Genomic DNA, 24,171 nt, shown 5'->3' on the forward strand with positions numbered 1-24,171 from the left:
TTTAACAAAGCAAATGTGAGAAACGCTACCAACATTTTCTCAACACTTTGCCTGTAGTACTCGCACTTTAAAAACTCTCATGCATTGTTACACGCACTTCCGTTTTAGAAGTCCCTCCCTTTGGAAAATCCGATCACATCTTCATTCTGCTCCTCCCTTCCTATTGGCAGAAACTCAAACAGAAAGTACCTGTGCTAAGGTCCATTCAACGCTGGTCTGACCAATCGGAATCCATGCGTCAAGATTGTTTTAAACACTCTGTCTGGGATATGTTCCGGGTTGCCTCTGAGAATAACATTGATGTATACACTGACATGGTGACTGAGTTCCTCAAGAAGTGTAGAGGAGATGTTGCTCCCACCATGACTATTAAAACTTACCCAAACCCAAAAGACATGGATAGATGGCAGCATTCCTGCAAAACTGAAAGTGCGAACCACTGCATTTAACCATGGCAAGGTGACTCAGAATATGGTTGAATACAAACAGTGCAGTTATGCCCTCTAAGGCAATTAAACAGGCAAAATGTCAGTATAGAGACAAAGTGGAGTCACAATTCAACAGCTCAGACACGAGACAAATGTGGCAGGGACTCCAGAGAATTACTGATTACAAAGAGAAAACCCGCCACGTCTCGGACACGGACGTCTTACTCCAGGACAAGCTAAACACCTTCTTCGCACACTTTGAGGATAACACAGTGACACCGACGCGGGCCGCTCCCGAGGACTGTGGGCTCTCATTCTCCGTGGCCCACGTGAGTAAGGAATTTAAGAGTGTTAACCCTCGCAAGGCTGCCAGCCCAGACAACATCCCTAGCCGCATCCTCAGAGCATGTGCAGACCAGCTGGCTGGAGAGTTTACAGACATATTCCATCTCCCTATCTCAGTCTGATGTCCCCACTTGCTTCAAGACGTCCACCATTGTTCCTGTACCCAATACAGAAAAGGTAACTAAACTAAATGACTATCGCCCCATAGCACTCACTTCTGTCATCATGAAGTGCTTTGAGAGGCCAGTTAAGGATCATATCACCTCCACCTTACCTGACACCCTAGACCCACTTCAATTTGCCTACCGCCACAATAGATCAACAGACGATGCAAATCGCCATCACACTGCACACTGCCCTATCCCAAGAGGAATACCTATGTAAGAATGCTGTTCATTGACTACAGCTCAGCCTTCAACACCATAGTACCCTCCAAGCTCATCATTAAGCTCTGGGGTCCTGGGTCTGAACCCAGCCCTGTGCAACTGGCCACTGGAATTCCTGATGCGCCGCCCCCAGGTAGGAAACAATACCTCCACTACACTGATTCTACACACAGGTGCCCCACAAGGGTACGTGCTCAGCACCCTCCTGTACTCCCTGTTTACCCATGACTATGTGGCCACACATTTCAATCGTCAACTTTGCAAATGATACACAACAATAGGCCTGATTACCAACAATGATGAGGGAGAAGGTGAGAGCCCTGGTGGAGTGGTGCCAGGAAGATAACCTCTCCCTCAATGTCAACAAAACGAAGGATCTGATCATGGACTTCAGGAGAAAGCAAAGGGAGCACACCCACATTCACATTGACGTGGCCACAGTGGAGAAGGTGAAAAGCTTCAAGTTCCTTGGCGTGCACATCACTGACAATCTGAAAGGGTCGAGCCATAAAGACAGTGTGGTGAAGAAAGAAAAACAGCGCCTCTTCAACCTCAGGAGGCTGAAAAATGTTTGGCTTGGCCCCTAAGACCCTCACAAACTTTTACAGATGTACGATTGTGAGCAAACTGTCAGGCTCTATCACCACCTGGTATGGCAACTGCACCACCCACAACTGCAGGGCTCTCCAGAGGGTGTTGCGTTCTGCCCAACACGTTACACTGGGGACACAATGCCTGCCCTCCAGGACACGTACAGCACCCGAAGTCACAGGATGGCCAAAAAGAACATCAAGGACATCAACCACTCGAGCCATGGCCTGTTCCCCCCAATATCATCCAGAAGGCGAGGTCAGTGCAGGCGCATCAAATCCGGGCCAATGAAAATGGAAAACACCTATCTCAAGGCCATCAGACTGTTAATAGCCATCACAAGCCAGATTCCACCCAGAACCCTGCCCTGAACTTAGTCAATATCTCTAGCCAGCGACCACCCGGTTACTCAACCCTGCACCTTAGAGGCTAATGTCCTATGTACAGTTGAAGTCGGAAGGTTACATACACTTAGGTTGGTGTCATTACAACTCGTTTTTCAACCACTCCACAAGTTTCTTGTTAATTCAGCATTGCAAGGCATTGGTTGTTCAGTGGTAGAATTCTCGCCTGCCACGCGGTAGGCCTGGGTTCGATTCCCGGCCAGTGCAGGAATTTTTGAACAAGCCATTTTGACAAGTATGCAAACCCCTGAGGAAGAAATCTGTGTTCGATTGCCAGGCTAACAGCAATCTCTGTTCATGGTAGAATTCTCAACTGAGTCTTGAAAAGTCTGAGTTTGTGTTAATTTACCGTTTGGACATTTACGCATTCTAAGCAGACTTTTGTGAATCCATTGTAGATTTCCAGTGTGTGAGGTGATTTACTTTGTGCAAGGCTTTAGTTGTTAAATGGGAAACGAATATCCAACAAGTCAGTGACAACTGTATTGAGTTTGGCCTTTGTGACAATATCCTGTGATTTTCCACACATTTACGCATTCTCAGTAGACTTTTGTGAATCCATTGTAGATTTCCAGTGTGTGAGGTGATTTACTTTGTGCAAGGCTTTAGTTGTTAACAAACTATAGTTTTGGCAAGTCAGTTAAGACATCTACTTTGTGCATGACACAAGTAATTTTTCCAACAATTGTTTACAGACAGATTATTTCTCTTATCATTCACTGTATCACAATTCTAATGGGTCAGAAGTTACATACACTAAGTTGACTGTGCCTTTAAACAGCTTGGAAAATTCCAGAAAAGGATGTCATGGATTTAGAAGCTTCTGATAGGCTAATTGAAATCATTTGAGTCAATCGGAGGTGTACCTGTGGATGAATTTCAAGGCCTACCTTCAAACTCAGTGCCTCTTTGCTTAACATCATGGGGAAATCCAAAGAAATCAGCCAACACCTCAGAAAAAAATGGTAGACCTCCACAAGTCTGGTTCATCCTTGGGAGCAATTGCCTGAAGGTACCATGTTCATCTGTACAAACAATAGTATGCAAGTATAAACACCATGGGACAGGCAGCCGTCATACCGCTCAGGAAGGAGACGAGTTCTGTCTCCTAGAGATGAACGTACTTTGGTGCGAAAAGTGCAAATCAATCCCAGAACAACAGCAAAGGACCCTGTGAAGATGCTGGAGGAAACAGGTACAAAAGTATCTGTATCCACAGTAAAACGAGTCCTATATTGATATAACCTGAAAGGCCGCTCAGCAAGGAAGAGCCACTGCTCCACAACCACCATAAAAAAAGCCAGAATACGGTTTGCAACTGCACATGGGGACAACGATTGTACTTTTTGAAGAAATGTCCTCTGGTCTGAAGAAACAAAAAGAGAACTGTTTGGCCATAATGACCACCGTTATGTTTGGAGGAAAAAGGGGGAGGCTTGCAAGCCGAGGAACACCATCCCAACCGTGAAGAACGAGATTGGCAGCATCATGTTGTGGGGGTGCTTTGCTGCAGGAGGGACTGGTGCACTTCACAAAATAAATTGCGTCATGAGGAAGGAAAATTATGTGGATATATTGAAGCAACATCTCAAGACATCAGTCAGGAAGTTAAAGCTTGGTCGCAAATGGGTCTTCCAAATGGACAATGACCCCAAGCATACTTCAAAATTAAGGACAACCAAGTCAAGGTATTGGAGTGGCCATCACAAAGCCCTGACCTCAATCCTGTAGAAAATTTGTGGGCAGAACTGAAAAAGCGTGTTCGAACAAGGATCCTACATACCTGACTCAGTTACACCAGCTCTGTCAGGAGGAATGGGCCAAAATTCACCGAACTTATTGTGGGAAGCTTGTGGAAGGCTACCCGAAACATTTGACTCAAGTTAAACAATTTAAAGGCAATGCTACCAAATACTAATTGACTGTATGTGAACTTCTGACCCACTGGGAATGTGATGAAAGAAACAAAAGCTGAAATGAATCATTCTCTACTATTATTCTGACATTTCACAGGTTGGATGGTGAGCATTGCTGCACAGCTATTTTCAGGTCTCTCCTGAGATGTTCGATTGGGCTCGGCCAATCAAGCACATTCAGAGACTTGTCCCGAATCCACTCCTGCGTTGTCGTGACTGTGTACTTACGGTAATTTTCCAATTGGAAGGTGTACGTTCGCCCCAGTCTGAGGTCCTGATAGCTTTGGAGCAGGTTTTCATCAATCTCTCTGTACTTTGCTCCGTTCACCTTTCCCTTGATCCTGACTAGTCTCCCAGTCCCTGCTGGAGGGACTGCTCCCAGACCCTCCAGCTCTAGGAAGAGTCTTGGTTGTTCCTGACATCTTCCATTTATGGATAATGGAGGCCACTTTGTTTTTGGGGACCTTCAATGCTGCAGAAATGTTTTGTTACCCTTCCCCAGATCTGTGCCTTGACACAATCATGTCTCAGAGCTATACGGACAATTCATTCGACTTCATGGTTTGGTTTTTGATCTGACATCCACTATCAACTGTGGAACCTTATATAGACAGGTGTGTGCCTTTCCAAATCATGTCCAATGAACTGAATTTACCACAGATGGACTCCAATCAACTTGTAGAAACATCTCAAGGATGATCAATGGAAACAGGATGGCCCTGAGCTCAATTTCGAGTCTCATTGCAAAAGGTCTGAATACATTTTAAAATATTTGCTAAAATGTCTAAAACTCTGTTTCGATTTGTCATGATAGGGTATTGTGTGTGTGTATTTTCAGGAAAGAAATTGAATTTAATCAATTGTAGAAGGCGGGAACATAATAAAATGTGAAAAAAGTCAAGGGGTCTGAATAATTTCTGAAAGGAACTCTATATACATTACCAGTCAAAAGTTTGGACACAACTACTCATTCAAGGGTTTTTCTTTATTTTTACTATTTTCTACATGGTAGAATAATAGTGAAGATGGCAAAACTATGAAGTAACCAAAAAAGTCTTTCACAAATCAAAATATTTGAGATTTGAGATTCTTCAAAGTAGCCAACCTTTGCCTTGATGACAGCTTGCACACTCCTGGCATTCTCTCAACCAGCTTCATGAGGTAGTCACCTGAAATGCATTTCAATTAACAGGTGTGCCTTGTTATAAGTGGATTTGTGGAATTTCTTTCCTTCTTAATGAGTTTGAGACAATCAGTTGTGTTGTGACAAGGTAGGGGTGGTATCCAGAAGATAGCCCTTTTTGGTGAAAGACCAAGTCCATTAAGAAGGAAAGAAATTCCACAAATGTGACCTGTTTGAGGAAACTAGACGTATGTCGCGGTTCACTACGTCACAGGAGAGACTTTTGTACTCAAAATACGTTTTTTGGCAGAAATGCCTTCACAAACATGTGAACTTTAATGTGCCTTAATAACAAACTTGTAAGCCATTTGTAAATACAAATCAAATGGTTAAATTACGAGCCTAGTTGGTTTAGCCACAGAAAAAGTGAACAATCTTCCCGGTAGCCTAGATTGGCTGAGATAATGAGTGGGTTGGAAATGCCAAGCGATGAGTTTGGATTGGTCTGCCATATAGCACGCTTCAGTCTGTATGAGCTGTTCAGTATGTCTAGGTTATACTGTCTAATGCAGATTTTTTTGAATGTATCATGTAGTAAAACTGAATAAGTGTTGCTCTCCACTTTCTGGAGGACCGAGTTTTCGAGTATGATAGCTAAGGATATGGAGAAAACACCTGTCTCCGGATTACATCTTCAAACTAAGGTCAACCATGGCATCCGACAGGAGACACGTCTATCCACGAATAATGTATACAGGTAAGATAGTCTAGCTAGCTACATTTTCATATATTACATGTTTCTAATTTTGACAGAAAGTGATTTCATTTCAAGTTAGTGTACTGTTAGCTAGCTAGCTAGCTAACATTATCTGGCTGGATCGCTAGCTAACAATATGTGTATGATCTTATTATTCATATCTCAGAGCCATTTGCTTGGTTAGCTATAGCCTAATGTTAGCTAGCTAACATTGAACCTTGTTGGTTAGCTACCTGCAGATTCATGCAGGGTAGTAACATCATGAGTTGGGATTATGGTTCATTGTTTACCTAGCTAGCTAGGTACCATTAGCAAGATGGCTCGCTAGCTAACATTACGTGTAAGATGTTATTATTCGTATCTCAGAGCCATTTGCTTGGCTAACTATAGCCTAATTGAGTTGGGATTATGGTTCATTGTTTATCTAGCTAGTTAGCTATGGTTAGCTGGCTGACTCGCTAGCTAATGTTATGTGTAAGATTTTATTATTCGTATCTCAGAGCCATTTGCTTGGCTAGCTATAGCCTAATGTTAGCTAGCTAACATTGAACCTGGTTGGTTAGCTACCTGCAGATTCATGCAGGGTAGTAACGTCATGAGTTGGGATCATGGTTCATTGTTTACCTAGCTAGCTATCTACATGTCTTCACAAAAGACTCCACTATGCAAGTAACTATTTTGGGTCCGTTCGTAACTTCAGTCTGGCCATCTACTCCAATTTCAGAAAACTCTCGTCTGAGTGTACCAGAATGCAAAATAACTGATCCATGAGAAAGCTAGCAAATGTTAGCCAGTTAGCTTGGGTGCTTGACTGCCATTGTGAGAGTGTCCAGTGTGCGCTTTGAACGCGAAACACTCTGAATTTACGAACGGAGAATCTGACAGCACAGTTGCAGTCACTAACGCTCTGGATAAAATAACGGCCTGTTATTTTCAGGGAGCTGTTCAGTGAGCTGTTCTCTCATTTGTGTCTGGAAGTAACTAGCAAGTTAGCTTGGGGGCTGGGCTGCTGTTGTTAGTACAGAATGCTCGGATCAACGATTAAAGAGATAGGTGGGGCTAAAGATTAAGAAGGTGTGAATGATGCTGAATGGGTCTAGACAAAGAAGGGCTATCCAGTAGTAGTACCAAAATATTCAAAGGCCATTTTCTCTAAAGTGAGTTTAGAAGTTTATCAACTTTCAAAGCAGAATTACTTTCCCATTGTTCCTCAACTGTAGTGTATGATATACCATTTTGTAGCTCCGAGTCTCTACTTTTATTCAATGTAAAAAACACAACTTCAAATTTTTCTACATAAGACCATTTTGAGCCGGTCGGTCACAAATTAACTTTGAACAAGGCAGACCTTTTAATTGAAATGCATTCCACTACCTCATGAAGCTGGTTGAGAGAATGCCAAGAGTGTGTAAAGTTGTCATCAAGGCAAAGGTTGGCTACTTTGAAGAATCTCAAATATAAAATATGGTTACTGCATGATTCCATTTGTGTTATTTTATAGTTTTGATGTCTTCACTATTATTCTACAATGTAGAAAATATTAAAAAGAAAGAAAAACCCTTGAATGTTTCCAAACCTTTTACTGGTACTGTATATACATTTATACACCGGACTCCGACATTGCTCGTCCTAATACTTATTATTTTACTTTTAGATCTGTGTGTATTTGTAACGATCGTCTGGAAGAGAGGACCAAGATGCAGCGTGGTGAGTGTTCATATTGAATTTTAATAATACAAAACACTTGAACATAAGACACAAACGAACGCCAACAGTTCTGTCGGTGCAAACCACACAACAGAAAAAAACTACCCACAAAACCCCAAAGGAAACAGGCTGCCTAAGTATGATTCCTAATCAGAGACAACGATAGACAGCTGCCTCTGATTAGGAACCATACTCGGCCCAAAACAAAGAAGTACAAAAACATAGAAAAAGGAACATAGAATGCCCACCCAATGTAACACCCTGGCCTAACCAAAATAAAGAACAAAAAACCCCTCTCTATGGCCAGGGCGTTACAGTATTGTTGTGAATTGTTAGATATTACTTCACTGCTGGAGCTAGGAACACAAGCATTTCACTACACCCGTAACAACATCTGCCAAATATGTGTATGTGGCCAATAAAATTTGATTGGATTTGTATGATTTCAAATAGTTAGTCTAGATCAGTGGTTCCCAAACTTTTTATAGCCCCGTACCCTTTCAAACATTCAACCTCCAGCTGCGTATCCCCTCTAGCACCAGGGTCAGCTCACTCTCAAATGTTATTTTTGCCATCATTGTAAGCCTGCCACACACACGCTATACAATACATTTATTAAACATAAGAATACATTTTTGTCACAACCCGGCTCGTGGGAAGTGACAAAGAGCACTTATAGGACCAGGGCACAAATAATAATACAATAATAATCAATAATTTTGCTCTTTATTTAACCATCTTACATATAAAACATTATTTGTTAATTGAAAATTGTGAATAACTCACCACAGGTTAATGAGAAGGTTGTGCTTAAAAAGATGCACATAACTCTGCAATGTTGGGTTGTATTGGAGAGAGTCTCAGTCTTAAATAATTTCCCACACAGTCTGTGCCTGTATTTAGTTTTCATGCTAGTGAGTGCCGAGAATCCACTCTCACATAGGTACGTGATTGCAAAGGGCATCAGTGTCATAACAGCGTGATTTACCAAGGCAGGATACTCTGAGAGCAGCCCAATCCAGAAATCTGGCAGTGGCTTCTGATTAAATTCCATTTTCAAAGAACCGCTTGTTGCAATTTCGATGAGGCTCTCTTGTTCAGATATTGGTAAGCGGACTGGAGGCAGGGCATGAAAGGGACAACAAATCCAGGTCTTTGTGTCATCCATTTCAGGAAAGTACCTGCGTAATTGCGCACCCAACTCACTCAGGTGCCTCGCCATATCACATTTGACATTGTCCGTAATCTGGAGTTCATTTGCACACAAAAAAACAAACAATGATGGAAAGACCTGTGTGTTGTCCTTGTTCATAATGCAGACAGAGAAGAACTCCAACTTCTTAATCATAGCCTCAGTTTTGTCCCGCACATTGAATATAGTTGCGGAGAGTCCCTGTAATCCTAGATTCAGATCATTCAGGTGAGAAGAAATATCACCCAGATATGTCAGTCATGTAAAAAACTCGTCATCATGCAAGCGGTCAGACAAGTGAAAATTATGGTCAGTAAAGAAAACTTTAAGCTTGTCTCTCAATTTAAAAAAATGTCAATACTTTGCCCCTTGATAACCAGCGCACTTCTGTATGTTGTAAAAGCGTTTCGTGGTCTCTTCCAATATCATTGCATAGTGCAGATAATACACAAGAGTTCAGGGGCCTTGCTTAACAAAGTTAACCATTTTCACTGTAGTGTCCAAAACGTCTTTCAAGCTGTCTGGCATTCTCTCGGCAGCAAGAGCCTCTCGTCGGATGCTGCAGTGTACACAAGTGGCGTCAGGAGCAACTGCTTGCACACGCGTTACCACTCTACTATGTCTCCCTGTCATGGATTTTGCCCCATCAGTACAGATACCAACATGAGCAGCAGCTACGTTTGGCTACATATGGACCGTTAGTGGAATTCCCGCGAGAGAGTAACGGTTAATGTGATTGGATGTTAATTATTTGACTAGGCTACCTGTATTTGACATTGTGTTGTTATTTCTCTGAACACCAGATGGTTTAATTTAATTTTTGGCAGTGAAACGAGGCTACTCAGGCGAGAAAAAAACTCCCCCAAATGTATAGCCCTGTTGGAAAATATGAATGGACTGTTTGAAAATGTGAATTTAATTTTTTCTTAAGTACTATTATTATTTTTCCTTTTTTAAAATATGAATCACATTTTTATTTCACATACCCCAGTTTGGGAATACCCGGTCTAGATCAATCAGTGCAGAATTGATTACATCACAGAGTTTTCCAAATGTGCCATTTAATTTCACAGAAATGCTTTGACCTCAAGATGCATAGTTATCTCACCATGCAATTGTTTTTTGGTTTACATTAGAAGCTTCTAAGCCCCAGCTAGGCGATTGCCTAAAGTATAGCAGTTTACCCCACTAACCCCATGTTTTATCTTTTCTATATCTCAACCACCAACTGCACTGGAGTGTGAACCAGAGACAGTGAAGTTTGAAATCCTACCTAATATTCTTCTCTCCCTAAGGAAATGAAATACATAATTAAGTACTTTATCCCCTGAAGATTTCCCCAGCAGTTCACTTAATCCTGGCTCTTCAACCCCATTACTCCTGAAATCTAATAACAATCACTCCCTTTCCCTCCCATTTCTGGCACTGAAATAGAACATGTTTCACTGTCTCCATCTCCTCCTGACAATGATCACATCTCCCAGTCGGATGTGTCCCCACCAACTTCAGTGTACTTTTTCCTGGATCTTATACAGGTGTCTTCCCTTTCTCTCACTGTTCCACAACTCTTGCCATTTGTTTTTATTAACCCCTTGGCTTCTGCTTTACTAATTGACAATTCCATCTCAACATTAGCATGTTCAAGAGCTTGCTTGGTGATAAAGTCCACCTCCCCTTTCCCCTCTACTTCCAAATGAGCTGGTATCCAGAGGAACATCACAAATACCCCTACCAGTTTCACCCTATACAAGCACTGCTCTGAGACACACATGAATTTAAGCTCATCAGTGCTACACAGGAGTCAGAGCAGATGACTGCTCTGTCTGGCCTCACCTCCTCCACCCACTCTGCAGCCAATAGTATGGCCAACAACTCCATTGTGTAAACAGATAAATTATCTGTTGCTCTTTTTGTCACTGCCACCTTACACTCAGGAACAATAAAAGCTGCACCTGTCCTCCCTGTTTTAGGGTCCTTAGATCCGTCTGTGAATATATTCAAGAAAGAATAGTATTGTATTCTTAAAATGTTCACTTACAACTAAATCTACTCCTTCCTCAACATCTCTTACCCTCTCAAGCAACCTTAGATCTATCACTGCAGACCTTTCTAATCAATCTGGCCCGGGTATCCTGGAAGGATATTGACCTCATCCCGTCATTAGAGGATGCCTGGTCGTTCTTTAAAAGTAATTTCCTCACCATCTTAAATAAGCATGCCCCATTCAAAAAATGTAGAACTAAGAACAGATATAGCCCTTGGTTCACTCCAGACCTAATTGCCCTTGACCAGCACAAAAACATCCTGTGGCGGACTGCACTAGCATCAAATAGTCCCCGCGATATCCAACTTTTCAGGGAAGTCAGGAACCAATACATGCAGTCAGTCAGGAAAGCAAAGGCTAGCTTTTTCAAACAGAAATTTGCTCTTAACTCCAAAAAGTTTTGGGACACTGTAAAGTCCATAGAGAACAAGAGCACCTCCTCCCAGCTACCCACTGCACTGAGGCTAGGTAACACTGTCACAACCGATAAATCCATGATAATCGAGAATTTTAATAAGCATTTCTCTACGGCTGGCCATGCTTTCCTCCTGGCTACTCCAACCCTGGCCAACAGCTCCGTACCCCCCGCAGCTACTTGTTCAAGCCTCCCCAGCTTCTCCTTCACCCAAATCCAGATAGCAGATGTTCTGAAAGAGCTGCAAATCCTGTACCCTTACTAATCAGCTGGGCTAGACAATCTGGACCCTCTCTTTCTAAAATTATCCGCCGGCATTTTTGCAACCCCTATTAACAGTCTGTTCAACCTCTCTTTCGTATCGTCCGAGATCCCTAGATTGGAAAGCTGCTGCAGTCCTCCCCCTCTTCAAAGGGGGTGACACTCTAGACCCAAACTGTTATAGACCTATATCCATCCTGCCCTACCTTTCTAAAGTCTTCGAAAGCCAAGTTAATAAACAGATCACTGACCATCTCGAATCCCACCGTACCTTCTCCGCTGTGCAATCCGTTTTTTGAGCTGGTCACGGGTGCACCTCAGCCACGCTCAAGGTACTAAACGATATCATAACCGCCATCGATAAAAGACAGTACTGTGCAGCCGTCTTCATCGACTTGGCCAAGGCTTTCGACTCTGTCAATCACCGTATTCTTATCGGCAGACTCAACAGCCATGGTTTCTCAAATGACTGCCTCGCCTGGTTCACCAACTACTTCTCAGACAGAGTTCAGTGTGTCAAATGTTGTCCAGACAGCTAGGAGTCTCTATGGGGTTACCACAGGGTTCAATTCTCGGGCCGACTCTTTTCTCTGTATATATCAATGATGTCGCTCTTGCTGCGGGTGATTCCCTGATCCACCTCTACGCATTCTGTATAAGTCTGGCCCTTCTTTGGACAATGTGTTAACTAATCTCCAAATGAGATTCAATGCCATACAACACTCATTCCGAGGCCTCCAACTGCTCTTAACCTCTTGACGGTCGCCTAGGATAGGGGGCGCCACAGCGCATTTTGAAAAAAATTCGTGCCCATTTTAAACGGCCTACTACTCAAACTCAGAAGCTAGGATATGCATATAATTAATACTTGTGGATAGAAAACACCCTAAAGTTTCTAAAACTGTTTGAATGGTGTCTGTGAGTATAACAGAACTCATATGGCAGTCAAAACCCCGAGACAGATCGAAACAGGAAGTGGAATTCTGAATTGCGAACTCAACTTCATCACGTTGCCTATTAATCACACCGTGAGCTATGGTTCATTGAGCACTTCCTATTGCTTCCACTAGATGTCCCCAGTCTTTACAAAGTGATTTGAGTCTCCTACTCTGAAAACTGACAGAATGACACGCTGTGGAACGTGGTCACATGGAGAGGGCCATCACCATTATGACGCCGGCGCCCCTGGTTACCCTCCCCTTTCGAAACATTTTGAAACACAATGCAATCGTCCTCCTCGAATCTTATTGGAGCTCTGGTTGAAAAACGCCCTGAAGATTTATGTTATACAACGTTTGACATGTTTGAACGAACCTAAATAAGAAAAAAATGCATTTTGTTGAAAGAGTAGCCCCGCGCACATCGGAACTTTTGGTGCAGCCTTCAGAACGCGCTAACAACAACAAGCTAATGGAACATAAAGGATGAACTTTTTCGACCGAAAATACATTTGTTGTGGACCTGGGATTCCTGGAAGTGCCTAAGGATGAAGATAATCAAAGGTAAGGGATTATTGACAATAGTATACAAGACTAGATTTGATATGCGAATGTTCCAAGATGGCTAGCCTATTGCTATTGCTAGCCTATTGTTCTGAGTATCGCATCCCCTTTTATCGCAAAGTGTGATTACCCAGTAAAGTTATTTTTAAATCTGGCATTACAGGTGCTTTCAAGAGATATTCATCTATAAATATTAGAATGACAATATTACATTTTAAAAATGTTTTCGAATAGTAATTTAGTCAATTGTAGTGCTGTTTCATCGGATGCATTTGAGGGAAAATAGTTAGTCAACGTTACGCACCGATGTAAAATGCTGTTTTTATATATAAATATGAACTTTATCGAACAAAAGAATGCATGTATTGTGTAACATGATGTCCTAGGTGTGTCATCTGATGAAGATTGTCAAAGGTTAGTGCTGCATTTAGCTGTTTTTTGGTTATTTGTGATGCATGTGGTTGGTCGGAAAATGGCTATGTGGCTACTTTTACAATATACTCCTCTAACATAATCTAATGTTTTGCTTTTGCTGTAAAGCCTTTTTGAAATCGGACAACGTGGTTCGATTCAGGAGAGGTGTATCTATAAAACGATATAATTTGGAGAAAAAAAATTGAAAAAAAGAAATTATTACATTTTGTTATGCTAATGAAAATAGGATTTTTCGCTGGATGCGGGACGGAGGCCGCACAGGGGTTAAATGCTAGTAAACTAAATGCATGCTCTTCAAATGTTCACTGCCTGCACCCGCCCGCCCGACTAGCATCACTACTCTGGACTTAGAATATGTGGACAACTACAAATACCTAGGTGTCTGGCTGGACTGTCCCCTTCCAGACTCATATTAAACATCTCCAATCCAAAACTAAATCTAGAATTGGCTTCCTATTTCGCAACAAAGCCTCCTTCACTCACGCCGCCAAACATACCCTCGTAAAACTGACTATCCTAACGATCCTCCACTTCGGTGATGTCATTTACAAAATAACTTCCAATACTCTACTTAGCAAACTGGATGCAGTCTATCACAGTACCATCCGTTTTGTCACCAAAGCCCCTTATACCACCCTCCACTGCGACCTGTATGCTCTAGTCGGCTGGCCCTCGCTACATATTTGTCGCCATACCCGCTGGCTCCAGGTCATCTACAAGTCTTTGCTAGGTAAAGCCCCACCTTATCTCAGCTCACTGGTCACGATAACAACACCCACCCGTAGCACACGCTCCAGCAGGTATATCTCACTGGTCATCCCCAAAGCCAATACCTCCTTTGACCGCCTTTCCTTCCAGTTCTCTGCTGCCAATGACTGGAATGAATTGCAAAAATCTTTGAAGCCGGAGACTTATATTTCCCTCACTAACTTTAAACATTAGCTATCTGAGCAGCTAACCGATCGCTGCAGCTGTACACAGCCCATCTGTAAATAGCCCACCCAATCTACCTACCTCATCCCCATATTGTTTTTATTTACTTTTCTGCTCTTTTGTACACCAGTATTTCTACTTGCACATCACCATCTGCTCATCTATCACTCCAGTGTTAATTTGCTAAATTGTAATTACTTCGCTACTATGGCCTATTTATTGCCTTACCTCCTCATGCCATTTGCACACACTGTATATAGACTTTCTTTTTTTCTATTGTGTTATTGACTGTACGCTTGTTTATTCCTGTCACGACTTCCGCCGAAGTTGGTGCCTCTCCTTGTTCGGGCGGCGTTCGGCGGTCATCGTCACCGGCTTTCTAGCTGCCACCAATCCACGTTTCTTTTTCCATTTGTTATGTCTTGATTGTTTACACCTGGTTCCCATTATGTTATGATTATTTCCCTATTTAACCCTCTGGTTCTCATTATGTCATGTGCGTGATTGTTTCTTGTTTTTTGTTAGTCGGTTGTGTTAGTGTTATTATCCCTGCGTGGATTTTTGGTATATTCTTGTTTCAGAGTAAATTACATTATTTTTATTCAGTTCTGTGTCCTGCGCCTGACTCCATCCTCACCTCCACACAACTGACTTGTGACAATTCCATGTGTAACTCTGTGTTGTTGTTTGTGTCGCAGTGCTTTGCTTCATCTTGGCCAGGTCGCAGTTGTAAATGAGAACTCGCTCTCAACTAGCTTACCTGGTTAAATAAAGGTTAAAAAAAAAACTGTCTGAGGGACAAACCAATGTGGGAAAGCAGGAAAAACCACAGAGGGGCTTAACTCCCTCCCAAACAACCCCATCTCTCTCGCCATGCCATTGCTTATCCACCCAAAGCTTGTTTTCAGATTTTGTTCAAGTTCCCAGCACGCTAGGAGCACCTTTTTTGTAGGATGTGTAACCTTATGTCCTTGTAGATTTACCCAAAATGTCATGGCTAGCTGTTGTCTTAACTTTAATGTCATCTCTTTCAATTCTACCTGCGTTGCTGCCACCGGGGATGTCCTGAGTGCTCCATAACATATTCTTAGGGCTTTAGCCTGGATTGCATCTAGCTTTTTTAAAGACGTCTGAGTTTATGATCCATATGCTACACTTCCATATCCACCTTAACAGCGCTATATATAGCATTTTCAATGCCATTCTATCTGCCCCCCTCACTCCATTCCTGACAAGCAACGCATCACATTCAATATTTTCTTTCCTTTGACAACTACTCTGGTAATATGCTCCACCCATGTCATTCGAGTGTCAAACCAGACCCCCAGGAACCTAAACGCTCCAACCCTCTCCAGATTCCTTCCATACAACTTCAAGTGTATTTCATTCCCAACCTTACTTCTAGAAAAAAAACAATGTGTTTACTCAACTGAAAACTTGAAGCCCCACCTGAGGGATGACTGCTTAACTTCACTAATTGCTTCTTGAACTCTTCTGGCTGTATGTGTAATATTTCTCACTCTCTTCCACAGTGCCCCATCATCCATAAACAATGACCTCCCAATATCAAGTCTCACCTGGGAGAATACACCGTTAATAATAATGGATAACAACGAAGGACTAATGACTTTTCCCTGGGGGGTACCATTATCTACCTCATAGCTTTCTGACATAGAGCTCCCCACCCTCACTTGTACTGATTGCCCAAAAAGAAAATGAAAAACCCTTCTTCCAACCCCCATGTTATCCAGCTTGATAAGTAGGCCTTCCTTCCACATATCATAAGCTTTCTCTACATCAAAGAAAATGGCTACCACCACCTCCTCATTTGCCTGTGCCTTCTGTATGACTAACTCAAGACAAAGTACAGGATCCATCATTCCCCTGCCATTCCTTTGATCTGGTGACATGAGTCTTCTACTCTCCAGAGAGTGTCCGCCTTTCCGTTATCATCCTTTCCATTAGTTTACATAAATGAGATGTCAACACTATCGGCCTATAGCTTGAAGGACTAGTAGGGTCTTTCCCTGGTTTCCATATTGGCACCACTACAGCCTGCTTCCAACTTAAAGGCAGTTCCCCATCCTGCCACACTTTATTGTAAAAGCCCAATACCTTCCCCATTGCAGTGTCACTGAGATGAGTCATCATGATGTAACACATGTCATCCTTTCCAGGAGAAGTTACCCCAGCTTTAGCTAATGCTGTCTTCATCTCAGCCAACGTAAAAGTGGCATTCAATGCATCCCCTACCATTGCTCTCTGATCCAGGACCCCTGGATGTATTCGTCTGACCCTCTCTCTCCCATGCTGGCTTGCTAGCTGTCTGAATCGCCGTGTCTCCAGCCAGCATAACTACTCACTGGACCCCAACAATCACTCGGCTACGCATGTCTCTCCCTAATGTCAATATGCCTTGTCCATTGCTGTTCCGGTTAGTGATTATTGTCTTATTTCACTGTAGAGCTTCTAGCCCTGCTCAATATGCCTTAGCCAACCCTTTAGTTCAACCTCGCACACATGCGGTGACATCACCTGGTTTAAATGTTTCTAGAGACAATATCTCTCTCATCATCACTCAATGCCTAGGTTTACCTCCAATGTATTCACATTGTACCACACCATTGTCTGTACATTATGCCTTGAATCTATTCTATCGCGCCCAGAAACCTACTCCTTTTACTCTCTGTTCAGAACGTACTAGACGACCAGTTCTTATAGCCTTTAGCCGTACCCTTATCCTACTTCTCCTCTGTTCCTCTGGTGATGGAAAGGTTAATCCAGGCCCTGCAGTGCCTAGCTCCACTCCAATTCCTCAGGTGCTCTCATTTGTTGACTTCTGTAACCGTAAAAGCCTTGGTTTCATGCATGTTAACATTAGAAGCCTACTCCCTAGGTTTGTTTAATACACTGCTTTAGCACACTCTGCCAACCCGGATGTCCTAGCCGTGTGTAATGGTTGTCCAAAGGAGTAGACCAAGGTGCAGCGTGGTAAGTGCTCATCTTGATATTTATTTTTACTCAGAACACTTAAACAAAATAATAAACAATGGTAAACGACCGTTACGTCTTGCAGGCTTACCGAGCAGTACAAAAATAAGATCACACAACTCAAGGAGGGAAAAAAGGCTGCCTAAGTATGGTTCCCAATCAGAGACAACGATAGGCAGCTGCCTCTGATTGGAAACCATACCTGGCCAAAACATAGAAATATAAAACATAGAATGCCCACCCCACACCCTGACCTAACAAAATAGAGAAATAAACCGTCTCTCTCAGGTCAGGGCGTGACACCGTGTCTGAATCCTGGCTTAGGAAGACCACCAAAAACTCTGAAATTTCCATCCCTAAATATAACATTTTCCGACAAGATAGAACTGCCAAAGGGGGCGGAGTTGCAATCTACTGCAGGGATAGCCTGCATAGTTCTGTCTTACTATCCAGGTCTGTACCCAAACAGTTTGATCTTCGACTTTTAAAAATCCACCTTTCCAGAAACAAGTCTCTCACCGTTGCCGCTTGCTATAGACCACCCTCTGCCCCCAGCTGTGTCCTGGACACCATATGTGAATTGATTGCCCCCCATCCATCTTCAGAGCTCGTGCTGCTAGGTGACCTAAACTGGGACATGCTTAACACCCCGGCCATCCTACAATCTAAGCTGGATGCCCTCAATCTCACACAAATGATCAATGAACCTACCAGGTACAAACCCAAATCCGTAAACACGGGCACCCTCATAGATATCATTCTAACCAACGTGCCCTCCAAATACACCTCTGCTGTTTTCAACCAAGATCTCAGCAATCACTGCATCATTGCCTGCATCCGTAATGGGTCTGCGGACAAACGACCACCCCTCATCACTGTCAAACGCTCCCTAAAACACTTCAGCAAGCAGGCCTTTCTAATCGACCTGGCCCGGGTATCCTGGAAGGATACTGAACTCATCCTGTCAGTAGAGGATGCCTGGTCATTCTTTAAAAGTGCCTTCCTCACCATCTTAAATAAGCATGCCCCATTCAAAAAATGTAGAACCAGGAACAGATATAGCCTTTGGTTCTCTCCAGACCTGACTGCCCTTGACCAGCACAAAAACATCCTGTGGCATCCTGCATTAGCATCGAATAGCCCCCGTGATATGCAACTTTTCAGGGAAGTTAGGAACCAATATAAACAGGTAGTTAGGAAAGCTAAGGCTAGCATTTACAAACATAAATTTGCATTATGTAGCAAAAACTCAAAGTTATCGGGCACTGTAAAGTCCATGGAGAATAAGAGCACCACCTCCCAGCTGCCCACTGCACTGAGGCTAGGAAACACTTTCACCACCAATAAATCCACGATAATCGAGAATTTCAATAAGCATTTTTCTACGGCTGGCCATGCTTTCCACCTGGCTACCCGAACCCCGGTCAATTGCCCTGCACCCCCCACAGCAACTCGCCCAAGCCTCCCCCATTTCTCCTTCACCCAAATCCAGATAGCAGATGTTCTGAAAGAGCTGCAAAATCTGTACCCCTACAAATCAGACAGGCAAGACAATCTGGACCCTCTCTTTCTAAAATTATCTGCTAAATATTGTTTCAACCCATATTACGAGCCTGTTCAAACTCTCTTTCGTATCGTCTGAGATTCCCAAAGAGTGGAAAGCTGCCGCGATCATCCCCCGCTTCAAAGGGGGAGACACTTTATACCCAAACTGCTACAGACCTTTTTTCTATCCTACCCTGCCTTTCTAAGGTCTTCGAAAGCCAAGTTAACAAACAGATCACCGACCATTTCGAATCCCACCGTACCTTCTCTGCTATGCAATCTGGTTTCAGAGCTGGTCATGGGTGCACCTCAGCCACGCTCAAGGTCCTAAACGAAATCATAACCGCCATTGATAAGAGACATTACTGTGCAGCCGTATTCATCGACCTGGCCAAGGCATTTGACTCTGTCAATCACCACATTCTTATCGGCAGACTCAACAGCCTTGGTTTCTCAAATGACTGCCTCGCCTGGTTCACCAACTACTTCACTGATAGAGTTCAGTGTGTCAAATCGGAGGGCCTGTTGTCCGGACCTCTGGCAGTCTCTTTGGGGTTGCCACAGGGTTCAAATCTTGGGCCGACTCTCTTCTCTGTATACATCAATAATGTCGCTCTTGCTGCTGGTGATTCTCTGATCCACCTCTACGCAGACAACACCATTCTGTATACTTCTGGCCCTTCTTTGGACACTGTGTTAACTAACCTCCAGATGAGCTTCAATGCCATACAACTCTCCTTCCGTGGCCTCCAACTGCTCTTAAATGCAAGTAAAAGTAAATACATGCTCTTCAACCGATCGCTGCCCGCACCTGCCCGCCCGTCCAGCATCACTACTCTGGACGGTTCTGACTTAGAATATGAGGACAACTACAAATACCTAGGTGTCTGGCTAGACTGTAAACTGTCCTTCCAGACACACATTAAGCATCTTCAATCCAAAATGAAATCTAGAATCGACTTCCTATTTCGCAAACAAAGCATCCTTCACTCATGCTGCCAAACATACCCTCGTAAAACTGACCATCCTACCGATCCTCGACTTCGGCGATGTCATCTACAAAATAGCCTCCAACACGGTACTCAACAAATTGGATACAATCTATCACAGTGCCATCCGTTTTGTCACCAAGGCCCCATATACTACCCACCACTGCGACCTGTATGGTCTAGTCGGCTGGCCCTCGCTACATATTTGTCGCCATACCCACTGACTCCAGGTCATCTACAAGTCTTTGCTAGGTAAAGCCCCGCCTTATCTCAGCTCACTGGTCACCATAGCAGCACCCACCCGTAGCACGCGCTCCAGCATCTCACTGGTCACCCCCAAAGCCAATTCTTGCTTTGGCCACCTTTCCTTCCAGTTCTCTGCTGCCAATGACTGGAACGAACTGCAAAAATCACTGAAGCTGGAGACTCATATCTCCCTCACTAGATTTAAGCACCAGCTGTCAGAGCAGCTAACCGATCACTGCACCTGTACATAGCCCATCTGTAAATAGCCCATCCCACTACCTCATCCCCATACTGTATTTATATATTTATTTATCTTGCTCCTTTGCACCCCAGTATCTCTACTTGCACATTCATCTTCTGCACATCTATCACTCCAGTGTTTAATTGGTATATTGTAATTACAGTGGGGGAAAAAAGTATTTGATCCCTGCTGATTTTGTATGTTTGCCCACTAACAAAGAAAGGATCAGTCTATAATTTTAATGGTAGGTTTATTTGAACAGTAAGAGACAGAATAACAACAAAAATATCCAGAAACACGCATGTCGGAAATGTTATAAATTGATTTGCATTTTAATGAGGGAAATAAGTATTTGACCCCCTCTCAATCAGAAAGATTTATGGCTCCCAGGTGTCTTTATACAGGTAACGAGCTGAGATTAGGAGCACACTCTTAATGGAAGTGCTCCTAACCGCAGCTTGTTACCTGTAAAAAAAGACACCTGTCCACAGAAGCAATCAATCAATCAGATTCCAAACTCTCCACCATGGCCAAGACCAAAGAGCTCTCCAAGGATGTCAGGGACAAGATTGTAGACCTACACAAGGCTGGAATGGGCTACAAGACCATCGCCAAGCAGCTTGTTGAGAAGGTGACAACATTTGGTGCGATTATTCGCAAATGGAAGAAACACAAAAGAACTGTCAATATCCCTCGGCCTGGGGCTCCATGCAAGATCTCACCTCGTGGAGTTGCAATGATCATGAGAACGGTGAGGAATCAGCCCAGAACTACACGGGAGGATCTTGTCAATGATCTCAAGGCAGCTGGGACCATAGTAACCAAGAAAACAATTGGTAACACACTACGCCGTGAAGGACTGAAATCTTGCAGCGCCCGCATGGTCCCCCTGCTCAAGAATACATATACATGCCCGTCTGAAGTTTGCCAATGAACATCTGAATGACTCAGAAGACAACTGGGTGAAAGTGTTGTGGTCAGATGAGACCAAAATGGAGCTCTTTGACATCAACTCAACTCGCGTGTTTGGAGGAGGAGGAATGCCGCCTATGACCCCAAGAACACCATCTCCACCGTCAAACATGGAGGTGGAAACATTATGCTTTGGGGGTGTTTTTCTGCTAAGGGGACAGGACAACTTCACCGCATCAAAGGACGGGGCCATGTACCGTCAAATCTTGGGTGAGAACCTCCTTCCCTCAGCCTGGGCATTGAAAATGGGTCGTGGACGGGTATTCCAGCATGACAATGACCCAAAACACACAGCCAAGGCAACAAAGGAGTGGCTCAAGAAGAAGCACATTAAGGTCCTGGAGTGGCCTAGCCAGTCTCTAGACCTTAATCCCATAGAAAATCTGTGGAGGGAGCTGAAGGTTCGAGTTGCCAAATGTCAGCCTCAAAACCTTAATGACTTGGAGAAGATCTGCAAAGAGGAGTGGGACAGAATCCCTCCTGAGATGTGTGCAAACCTGATGGCCAACTACAAGAAACATCTGACCTCTGTGATTGCCAACAAGGGTTTTGCCACCAAGTACCAAGTCATGTTTTGCAGAGGGGTCAAATACTTATTTCCCTCATTAAAATACAAATCATTTTATAACATTTTTGACATGCGTTTTTCAGGATTTTTTGTTGTTGTTATTCTGTCTCTCACTGTTCAAATAAACCTACTATTAAAAGTATAGACTGATCATTTCTTTGTAAGTGGGCAAACGTACAAAATCAAATACTTTTCCCCCCCACCGTAGTTCACCACCATGGACTATTTATTGCCTCACCTCCCTTATCCTCTATGGGCAAGGTGGGACGCTGGCGACTTGCAGCCTGTGGCGCGATTTTCAAAATCTTAAAAATCCTATTACTTCAATTTCTCAAACATATGACTATTTTACAGCTATTTAAAGACAAGACTCTCGTTAATCTACCCACACTGTCCGATTTCAAAAAGGCTTTACAACGAAAGCAAAACATTAGATTATGTCAGCAGAGTACCAAGCCAGAAATAATCAGACACCCATTTTTCAAGCCAGCATATAATGTCACCAAAACCCAGAAGACAGCTAAATGCAGCACTCACCTTTGATGATCTTCATCAGATGACAACCCTAGGACATTATGTTATACAATACATGCATGTTTTGTTCAATCAAGTTCATATTTATATCAAAAACCAGCTTTTTACATTAGCATGTGACGTTCAGAACTAGCATACCCCCGCAAACTTCCGGGGAATTCGCTAATATTTTACTAAATTACTCACGATAAACGTTCACAAAAAGCATAACAATTATTTTAAGAATTATAGATACATTACTCCTCTATGCACTCGATATGTCCGATTTTAAAATAGCTTTTTGGTGAAAGCACATTTTGCAATATTCTAAGTACATAGCCCAGGCATCACGGGCTCGCTATTTAGACACCCGGCAAGTTTAGCACTCACCATAATCATATTTACTATTATAAAAGTTTGATTACCTTTTGTTGTCTTCGTCAGAATGCACTCCCAGGACGTCTACTTCAATAACAAATGTTGGTTTGGTCCAAAATAATCCATCGTTATATCCGAATAGCGGCGTTTTGTTCGTGCGTTCCAGACACTATCCGAAATGGTAAAGAAGTGTCGCGCGCATGGCGCAATTCGTGACAATAAAATTCTAAATATTCCATTACCGTACTTCGAAGCATGTCAACCGCTGTTTAAAATCAATTTTTACGCCATTTTTCTCGTGAGAAAGCGATAATATTCCGACAGGGAATCTCCTTTTCGGCAAACAGAGGAAAAAAATCACAAAGGCGGGGGCGGTCGGGGTCAAGCGCATAAGCCCAGTGTCCCTTGATCGGCCACTTGAGAAAGGCGATAATGTGTTTCAGCCTGGGGCTGGAATGACGACATTCTGTTTTTTCCTGGGCTCTGAGCGCCTATGGACGACGTGGGAAGTGTCACGTTAGAGCAGAGATCCTTAGTAAATGATAGAGATGGAAAAGAAGTTCAAGAAATGGTCAGACAGGCCACTTCCTGTAAAGGAATCTCTCAGGTTTTGACCTGCCATTTGAGTTCTGTTATACTCACAGACACCATTCAAACAGTTTTAGAAAATGTAGGGTGTTTTCTATCCATATGTAATAAGTATATGCATATTCTAGTTACTGGGTAGGAGTGGTAACCAGATTAAATCGGGTATGTTTTTTATCCAGCCGTGTCAATACTGCCCCCTAGCCCTAACAGGTTTTAACTTACCTCATTTGCACACACTGTATATAGACTTTTTCTACTGTATGTTTGTTTATTCCATGTGTAACTCTTTGTTGTTGAATGTGTCGAACTGCTTTGCTTTATCTTGGCCAGGTCGCAGTTGTAAATGAGAACATGTTCTCAACTAGCTTACCCGGTTCAATAAAGATTAAATATATATATTTATTTTAAATGCTGCCCCTCTTCTGTCAGCTTATTTGAGCTGTGCACCTTCACAAATGCCTGGACTAACATCTATGCCTTCATAACTATTACTGCAACAATCTCCCCACTTTTCAGAACAGGGAGACCCCAATCTCATCTGACCCCACTCACCCTCTTAATCATCCCCATACCTCTCCCTCAGAACCGGCGCCAATACTCAATCTTAGCTGTCCTAATGATCCTCCTCACTATTGCTTGTATATACTGAATCACGTGCTGGTAATTATGGGACCTTTTCAACATTCTGAAAGTCCTGTTCC

Source organism: Salmo salar, chromosome ssa19 (genome assembly GCF_905237065.1).
Source record: "Salmo salar chromosome ssa19, Ssal_v3.1, whole genome shotgun sequence".
Lineage (NCBI taxonomy): Eukaryota > Metazoa > Chordata > Actinopteri > Salmoniformes > Salmonidae > Salmo > Salmo salar.